Consider the following 10471-nt stretch of genomic DNA (forward strand, 5'->3'; position numbering starts at 1 on the left):
AAACCACTTGAGGAAGAGCCTAGAAAGATGATACCCAATGCAAAGAAACCACTTGAGGAAGAGCCAGGAAAGGTGACACCCAATGCAAAGAAATCACTTGAGGAAGAGCCAGGGGCTTGAGGGAGCATGTCTACTCCAAGGGTAGACCTCTTAGTATAATTAGTCCATGAAGAGCAGTTCAGGGCACAAGGGGTACAGATGATGTAAGGTGGGTGGAGGCATCTGGTCTACCTCCTTACTTTGGTCCAGGTGCCAAGTCTGCTGTGCTCAGTAGCAGCTCAGATGCACTGAGGTCTACAGGGAGACCTGTGCCTGAGTCCCTAGGGGATCTCGTCAACTCCAGCTGTTTCAATACCATCCTGATTCTAATGACTCAGAGAAGAGGGTCAGCTACCCAGAGGTGTCCTCGTCCCCAGGGCCCATGACGACTGAGATTTGGAGAGAGGAGATAAAAGTTACACATGGAATTAAGGCTGCCAACTAGCTTACTGTAAATAGGCAGATTACCCTGAGTCGTCCAGGTGGGCCCTTCAGGTAACCACAAGTGTCCTTTATAAGAAGGAGGTGGGGTAGGAGAGTCAGAGAAGGAGCTGTGATGTGGGAAACAAAAGTAGGGGTGATGTGATGGCTGACTTGGAAGAGCAGGGGAAGGGCCCCAGTCAAGGACGCAGGTGACTCCAGAAGACGGAAAGAGACGAGGGAACGGCTTCACCCCCGGGGCCTCTGGAAGGGAGGCAGCCCTGCTCACACCTTGATGTTAGCCCAGTGAGACCTGTATTTTGGACCTTTGGCCTCAGTAACTGTAAGGTTATAAGTCTGTGGTTATCCGCTGCAGCAGCTGTTAGGAAACTCCTGCGTGGGGTCTCCCATTGCGTGGTCGGGCTCAGGTTCCGAGAGGTGCTCTCTGCCCTTCAGGTTACATGCTTCTTGCCTTTCCCCTCCCTTATTTCCATCTTCTCTTTATTTTGTACTCGGCCTAACTCAGCTCCTCTTATTTCCTCATCCCCAAGACGCTGATATCTTTCAGGTCGTATTCCCCAGCATTCTGTCCTGTTTTCTTTAAACCACGCCCTTGAATCTGATCTCATCTGCTCACATGGTCTCTTGTTCATCACTCAGTTCCCAAACACACATCGTCAGCCTCCGTCTCTCTTCAGCCCTAGACTTGCTCGTCCAGTTGCCGATGGACAAAGCCGTGTTTAACAGTCCCCCAAGTGTGTGTTCTTCAACGCATGTTCTTATTGCTACAAATTGCATCACCACGCAGGACCCTGTCCTTTAGATCTGAAACGTGGACTCACTGGAGGGCGCCAGGGGGACTTTGGGATCAGAGGGTTTGGGTTGGGTTCCTACCCCTCCCCCTTCCCCGGTGGCTCAGACAGTAAAGTCTGCCCTCAAGGCAGGAGACCCGGGTTCAGTCTCTGGGTTGGAAAGATCCCCTGGAGAAGGAAATGGCAACCCACTCCAGTATTCTTGCCTGGAAAATCCCATGGATGGAGGAGCCTGGCGGGCTACAGTCTGTGGGGTCGCAGAGAGCTGGACACAACTGAGCGATTAACACTTGTATGATGTACTCAAAAGCTGTACTATATATAGTAGATGCAAGCTGCTGGATATAAAATAGATAAACAACAAGGACCTACCGTGTAGCACGGGCAACTGTATTCAATATCTTGTAATAACCTATAATGGAAAAGAAACTGAGAAAGAATATATATACATACATATAACCAAGTCGTTTTGCTGCACATCAGAAATTAACACAACATTGTAAATCAATGATACTTTAATTAAAAAAATTTTTTTTAAGTTTTAAAGCAGACTTTGAAGAAGGAAGTCAGTAAGATAATTAATTAGAAGATAATTCATTTTTACTTATGTTGATTTGAGATTGTTTGTGGAACACCCATGTAGAGACGTCCAGATAGCCAAGATTTTGGAAGGGAGCTGTGGTCTGGAGGTGTAGATTTAACAAACATTGCAAGTGGGAGCTGAAGCTGCTGAAGAGGAGGACGCCATAGGGTGGAAAGGGGCAGGGCTGGCTGGGGAACAGTGCGGAGGAAGACACAGGAGGGACTAAGGGCTGAGCAGCTCAGAGCCGGGCTCAGAAGCAGACGGGGGCCGGCAGCACAGCAGCAGGTCCTGGAAGTTTGAACTAGTGAAATACATCAGTAGCTGGCAGGGTTTACCATATTTTAGATGGTGTTAGACTGTAGATCCGTAATGCACTAGTAACAATATTCTAATGACACAAAGGATTGATCACTAGGAGATCAGTGTCATCAAGAATGACTTCTACTTTGCTCACCAAAATCTCCTGGGTCCCTGTTTTTGGAAGGAACCTGCCCCCTGGGCTGGGCAGTGGCTTCGATGGTTGAAGGCTGGTCGGGACGAGGCCACCTTTGCTGTGGCAGGCTCGTCTTTGGTCCTAGACTGCCTCTTTCAGGAGCCCTGTGAACTGCTGGCTTCGATAGCTGTCCCATTTCAGACTTCTGTGGTTTAAGGCACTTGTCTCTCTGTGCTGTGTAGTCCTGATGTAAAACTGGCATCAGTTCAGTTCAGTGGTTCAGTCGTGTCTGACTCTTTTTGACCCCATGGACTGCAGCACACCAGGCCTCCCTGTCCATCACCAACTCCCGGAGTCCACCCAAACTCATGTCCATTGAGTCGGTGATGGCATTTAACCATCTCATCCTCTGTGGTCCCCTTCTCCTCCTGCCCTCAATCTTTCCCAGCATCAGGGTTGTTTCAAATGAGTCAGCTCTTCACATCAAGTGGCCAAAGTATTGGAGTTTCAGTTTCAACATCAGTCCTTCCAATGAACACCCAGGAGTGATTTCCTTTAGGATGGACTGGTTGGATCTCCTTGCACTCCAAGAGACTCTCAAGAGTCTTCTCCAATACCACAGTTCAAAAGCATCAATTCTTCGATGCTCAGCTTTCTTTATAGTCCAACTCTCACATCCATACATAACCACTGGAAAAATCATAGCCTTGACTACACGGATCTTTGTTGGCAAAGTAATGTCTCTGCTTTTGAATATGCTGTCTAGGTTGGTCATAACTTTCCTTCCAAGGAGTAAGCATCTTTTCATTTCATGGCTGCAGTCACCATTTGCAGTGATTTTGGAGCCTGCAAAATAAAGTCAGCTACCGTTTCCGCTGTTTCCCCATCTATTTGCCATGAAGTGATGGAACCGGATGCCATGATCTTCGTTTTCTGAATGTTGAGCTTTAAGCCAACTTTTTCACTCTCCTCTTTCACTTTCATCAAGAGGCTCTTTAGTTCCTCTTCACTTTCTGCCATAAGGGTGGTGTCATCTGCATATCTGAGGTTATTGATATTTCTCCCGGCAATCTTGATTCCAGCTTGTGCTTCATCCAGCCCAGTGTTTCTCATGATGTACTCTGCATATAAGTTAAATAGGCAGGGTGACAATATACAGCCTTGACGTACTCCTTTTCCTATTTGGAGCCAGTCTGTTGTTCCATGTCCAGTTCTAACTGTTGCTTCCTGGCCTGCATACAAATTTCTCAGGTCGAGTGGTCTGGTCTGCCCATCTCTTTCAGAATTTTCCACAGTTTATTGTGATCCACACAGTCAAAGGCTTTGGCATAGTCAATAAAGCAGAAATAGATGTTTTTCTGGGACTCTCTTGCTTTTTCAAGAGTGGATGTTGTTAATTTGATCTCTGGTCCTCTGCCTTTTCTAAAACCAGCTTGAACACCTGGAAGTTCACAGTTCATGTATTGCTGAAGCCTGGCCTGGAGAATTTTAGGCATCACTTTACTAGTGTGTGAGATGAGTGCAATTGTGCGATAGTTTGAGCATTCTTTAGATCTTCAGTCTAATGCTCTCCCAACTGATTTATTTCAGATGGATAGTTTGAGTATTCTTTGGCATTGCCTTTCTTTGGGATCAGAATGAAAACTGACATTTTCCAGCCCCGTGGCCACTGCTGAGTTTTACAAACTTGCTGGCATATTGAGTGCAGCACTTTTGCAGCATCATCTTTTAAGATGATGGGGAAACCCCATTGGAGAAACGTCCAGAAGGGCAGGACCTAGGCATCAGTGGTCTGGTCCCCACTGAGACATCAGCGCTCCCCATCAAAGCATCAGGCAGAAGCCTGGGGGGCAGGGAGAAGAGGTTGGATGAACGACAAACAATGGCAGGTCAGGGAAGACACAGGGAAGTGGTAGGCAAGAGGAACCGGAGAAGCCACAGATGCTTGTGCAGACACAAGCTTACCACCCAGAAGTGCACAGCAGAGGAGGAGGTGGACAACTCGCTCTTACCTTGGGCGCTGGGCCAGCCCAGGATCCTGTCTGTGAGAGCAGGAAGGACCTTCTCAAGGAGTCTGATCGTGGAGAAGTCCACTCTCTCCCCGGACCACTGAGCCACCTTCAGGAGCTCCTTAGGAGAGTGGGGCTCTGAGTGTTATCAAGTTGGCTCAAGGCTGCTTGTTTTTTCCTGTGTGGGGTCACTGGCCAATCAGAGTCCAAGCGTCATCTCAGGAGCGTATCTCACAATCACGTTTCCTCCCGTTGCCTCATCCTCACATTCGGCTTCTGCCTCGATATTCTCAGAATCACTCTCTCTGCTTGTGACTTTTTCTCTGAACCAAACCTTTGCTGCACGTTTGCAGTGCACTGGAACAAGCCTGACTCTTGGCGTCCATCATCTCAGTGATGTTTGAGACGTTGAACTACCCGCTGTACTTTGGTGGCTTCTTATGTGAGAGTCGTGCCTGGGAAAATGCCCCTCCAGGGCCACACTGCATGGGATCTTCCTCCTCAGCTCACATCCTGACCTTCCCAGGTGCTCTCTCCTTTCATCTCTTTCCAAGTCTCAGCCTCTCATATCCCCACATCCACACAGATGTCCTGGACACCAAGCACCCTTGCTTCTAGATCAGCACTTCCAGGGGGCACCATGGGGTTGGGTGGGAACAGCTGAGTCTACTCCATCTGAAGATGTGAGCCACGTTCTTTACAGAAATCACGTCTAAGTGTAGACAGGATGACCTCCTGCCCATGGGGAGAGACAGCAGGAGGACGAGGATGGAGAGAGCCTAGCTCTGGCCAAGCCCCCTGGGAAGATCAGAAATAAATGATGAAAGTCTCAAGTCATGCCCTCTGGTGTGGAATCACCATGGTCCAGCCCAGGCTCCTAAGCTTCCCAAGGTTGAGCAGAACCAGAAATCGTTTGTCACACCTTCCAAAGTATTAGGAAAGACACTGATGATGGGAAAGATTGAAGACAAAAGGAGAGGGGAGGGCAGAAGATGGTTAGATAGCATCACCAACTCAGTAGCCATGAATTTGAGCAAATTCCGGGAGACAGTGGAGAAGAGAGGAAACTGGTGTGCTGCGAGTCCACTGCTCGCGAGGAGGCAGACACGACTTAGTGACTGGAAAACACCTGCCACATTCGCCCCAGAAGGATTTTTCCCCACAATGTTTCATTTTACTTTCAATTGCAGGAGATACTTTTCCAGTGATGAGGAGCTGGTGTGGCCTTTCCAAGACTGTGCCTCCCAGAATTGACAATTAGACACACTCGACAAGAACAAGAAGGGAAGGAAAGTGTCCTGCTGGTGATCGTGTCTGCCCAAAAGACAGGTGCATGCCCAAGGCTTGGCATCTTTGTGTCAGCCAGTTCAAGCCTCTCCCACAGCTGGATGCAGTAAATGAAAAGGGCACCCACGTCCCTCCCTTTCCACATGTCTAGGAACTCCTCAATGGTGCTTCACAAGTATTTTGATCTTAAGACCCCAACAAGCTTTGGTGTATGTCATTTATACCTATTGATATTTACCATCTTAAAGCTGAAAAATTGAAATGTGTAAAGTCATTTTAAAATAAAACAATAAACCCATGTCATGTTACCATGGTAACTTCCCGACTCAGGGACTCAACCTGGGCTTCCTGCATTACAGACAGATTCTTTACTGTCTGAGCCACCCAGTCTATTTTTAGTGAAAAGTAAATACAGATTTTTTTTTAATAAAAAATCTCAGTGAGAAGAGTGGTGTTGTTTTACGTGTTATGCACATCTTTTCAGTGTCTGGCTCCTGGGAAGACAGTTGGAGTATCCCTTTCTGCATTTGATCTGTTGCAAAATGTTACTTTGGTCTATGTGTATGAAGAAAACCTGACCTCACACGGATAAGTGGAAGGAAAAGGGAAGAGGAGTCGGATGGCCTTTCCAGGACCACTCTGTGAAATCTGACACGTGCATGGATGCTCAGGCGCTTCAGCCATGTCTGACCCTTCACGACCCTGTGGACCATAGCCCTCCAGGCTCCTCTGCCCATGGGATTCTCCTGGCAAGAATACTGGAGAGGGTTGCCAAGCCTCCTCCAGGGGATATTCCTGACCCGAGGGTTGAACCTGCTTCTCCTGAGTCTCCTGCATCACAGGCAGGTTCTTTATCTGCCTGAGCCATCAAGAGAGCCCATGCTTCCTTGCAGTTTTGCCAAAACTTAACAAGTGGTAGTTTCTTCAAGGTTAGTTGTAATGTGGAATCTGAAATCATATCAATAAACGTTCATGCTCTGTTATGTTAAAATCATCTATCTAAATTGCACTTTGGTTAGATCTTTTACCATATATTAATTTCATAGGATCATTTATAAGTCATCTGGAAAACATTGGTTCTTGGAATTCTGCAGGTTTTTCAGATACTGGCATGTTTCATTATACACTCTGTCATCTATCTGTCCATCTATTGGTCTCTCATGAGGCCTCCCTTGTGGCTCAGTGGGGAAGAATCCTCCTGCCAGCGCAGGACACACGGGTTGGATCCCTGGGTCAGGAAGATCCCCTGGAGAAGGAAATGGCAACCCACTCCAGTATTCTTGCCTGGAGAATCCTGTGGACCCAGGAACTTGGAGGGTTACAGTTCATGAGGTCACAAAGAGTGGGACAAGACTTAGCAACTAAACAACAACATACCAGTCTATCACGTTGTTAACATCACTGTGAATCTCATCAGAAAACCCTAATCATTGAGAAGCCATTATACTCAATGTAACAGATACATGTTTTTTTTTTTCAGGATTCTAATTTTTTCTTGAAAATCCAAATGGTATCAGTGGCAATAAAAACCTCCAGTTGTTTTTCTTGAAATGACTAGCTCACTTTGTTCATTTTGAGAAAATATATATGCACAGTTATATTCTAGTTGAACTATTTCAAATCCTGAAAGATGATGCTGTGAAAGTGCTGCACTCAATATGCCAGCAAATTTGTAAAACTCAGCAGTGGCCACGGGACTGCAAAAAGTCAGTTTTCATTCCAATCCCAAAGAAAGGCAATGACAAAGAATGCTCAGACTACCACACAATTGCACTCATCTCACATGCTAGTAAAGTGATGCCTAAAATTCTCCAGGCTAGGCTATAGCAATACCTTAACCATGAATTTCCATATGTTCAAGCTGGTTTTAGAAAAGGCAGAGGAACCAGAGATCAAATTAACAACATCCACTCTCGAAAAAGCAAGAGAGTTCCAAAAAAAACATCTATTTCTGCTTTATTGACTATGCCAAAGCCTTTGACTGTGTGGATCACAATAAACTGTGGAAAATTCTGAAAGAGATGGGCATACCAGACTACCCAACCTGCCTCCTGAGAAATGTGTATGCAGGTCAGGAAGCAACAGTTAGAACTGGACATGGAACAACAGACTGGTTCCAAATAGGAAAAGGAGTACATCAAGGCTGTATATTGTCACCCTGCTTATTTAACTTATATGCAGAGTACATCATGAGAAACGCTGGGCTGGAAGAAGCACAAGCTGGAATCAAGATTGCCAGGAGAAATATCAATAACCTCAGATATGCAGATGACCCCACCCTTATGGCAGAAAGTGAAGAGGAACTAAAAAGCCTCTTGATGAAAGTGAAAGAGGAGAGTGAAAAAGTTGGCTTAAAGCTCAACATTCAGAAAACTAAGATCATGGCATCTGGTCCCATCACTTCATGGGAAATAGATGGGGAAACAGTGGAAACAGTGGAAACAGTGGCTGACTTTATTTTGGAGGGGCTCCAAAATCACTGCAGATGGTGACTGCAGCCATGAAATGAAAAGACGTTTACTCCTTGGAAGAAAAGTTATGAGCAACCTAGATAGCATATTCAAAAGCAGAGACATTACTTTGCCAACAAAGATCCGTGTAATCAAGGCTATGGTTTTTCCAGTGGTTGTGTATGGAAGTGACAGTTGGACTGTGAAGAAAGCTGAGAGCTGAAGAATTGATGCTTTTGAACTGTGGTGTTGGAGAAGACTCTTGAGAGTCCCTTGGACTGCAAGGAGATCGAACCAGTCCATCCTAAAGGAGATCACTCCTGGGTGTTCACTGGAAGGACTGATGTTGAAGCTGAAACTCCAATACTTTGGCCACCTCATGCAGAGAGCTGACTCATTTGAAAAGACACTGATGCTGGGAGGGATTGGGGGCAGGAGGAGAAGGGGACGACAGAGGATGAGATGGCTGGATGGCATCACTGACTCAATGGACATGGGTTTGGGTGGACTCCAGGAGTTGGTGATGGACAGGGAGGCTTGGCGTGCTGCAGTTCATGGGGTCGCAGTGTCGGACACGACTGAGCGACTGAGCTGAGCTGATATGCATAGTTGGCCAATCAGTCATGCTTTCAAATAAAAATGGTGATCAAGAGAAGAGGCTAGTTAAGACCCCAGCTCAAGTGACTGCAATGCTATATAGCCTGAAAAAGTTATTGTAATTTGACGTAAAGCCAAAGTGACAGATATTTATAATATATTATATTTATAAATATGTAATATTAATTATATAATATGCAAGTTTATTACATATTATATATTTAGATTATTTATATTTCCCTGTTTAGTCACACAAAATACTAAAAAGTCATATACTCAAGACATATATTTCACAAAATTAAGAGTTTTTACTGCTTCATCAAGAGTAAAAGACATTCCTGGGTGAAGGTGGCTTTTTGGAAAATTGCTGTGAAGCTGTGATGAATGGAAAGAATACAACACAATAGTACTATCACACTTTTTGCCACTTCTTTGATCTGAGCTAAGGCACAAGCTGCTTTATCCATCTTTGGTTTTGCATCCATCAGTGAAAATCTCAACAAAGTTGTTCCAGAAGAAACCATGAAACAAACAAAAATTAGTCAACATTTTGAACATTTCAGCACTTTTATTTGTTGCCAAGCATTCATATAAAAGTTCTCCAATAATTAGTTGCTGTTGCTACCAGATGAATTGTAGAAGTTCAGGACTATCTATCAATTTTAAGAACTATATGTGCAGAGAGTATATTAACTCGGTTTTCATGTCACTGCTTTTAGCTAACAAGTTTACTGTATCATTAGAAAGTAGGTGGAAGTGTGAAAGTGTACATCACTCAGTCGTGTCCGACTCTTTGTGACCCCATGGACTGTAGCTCACCAGGCTTCTCTGTCTGTGGAATTCTCCAGGCAAGAATTCTGGAGTGGGTTGCCATGCCCTCATCCAGGGTATCTTCCCAACCCAGGGATCGAACCCCAGTCTCCTGCATTGAGGACAGATTCTTTACCCCCTGAGCCACCAGGGAGGCCCTTAGAAGGTAGGGGGCACCGGAATTCTTTTACTGACTTTCCTCCAGCTGGCATTGATCAGCATCAACTCTACAGGCTGAGGAAGTCGTGGAAGTAAGTGGCATGGTTAGCAGGGTGGGAACAGAGACACCATCACCGTTTACAAGAAATAAGGAAACTTTAGGCAAAGTAAACAGATTCTCACAGCTACATAAGATGGGAAACAGTATTCATGTTTCTGCAATACGTTATCTAAAATGTTCAATTTTCTACAAAAATTACAAGACATGCAAAAGAAATGTGAAAGTACGACTCATACACTGGAGTAAAAGGAAAGTAGAGAAGAGAGACTGTCATACTGACCAGATGTTGAGTTTAGCAGGAAAAGACTTTAAGGCAACTACTGTAAATATATTCTAAGAGCTAATCGAAACAGTGCCTAGGAAGGAGAGGCGTGTGTGATGACAGTGTCTCATCAAGGGGAGCAAAATCAATAAAGAGATAGAATGAAACGATTATGTATAAAGGGATAAGAAAGGTCCTACTGTATAGCATAGGGAACTATAATCAATATCCTGGGATAGACCATGATGCAAAAGAATGTAAAAAACGTGTGTGTGTATGTGTGTGTGTGTAACAGATTTTGCTGTATAGCAGAAATTAACACAACACTGTAAATCAACTATACTTCAATTAATTTTTTAAAAAGAGAGAGATAGAAATGATTTTTTAAAAGAACAAATAGAAATCCTGGAGTTTAAAATAGAGTTGAAAGATTCACTACAAGGCCTCAACAGGAGATTTGAACTGTCAGAAGGGTTTAGCAAACTTTAAGATAGATTGATAGTAATTATATAGATCAAAGATAAATGAGGGGAAAGAATGAGCAAAAAT

The sequence above is a fragment of the Oryx dammah genome, unplaced genomic scaffold (genome assembly GCF_014754425.2).
Source record: "Oryx dammah isolate SB20612 unplaced genomic scaffold, SCBI_Odam_1.1 HiC_scaffold_15, whole genome shotgun sequence".
NCBI lineage: Eukaryota > Metazoa > Chordata > Mammalia > Artiodactyla > Bovidae > Oryx > Oryx dammah.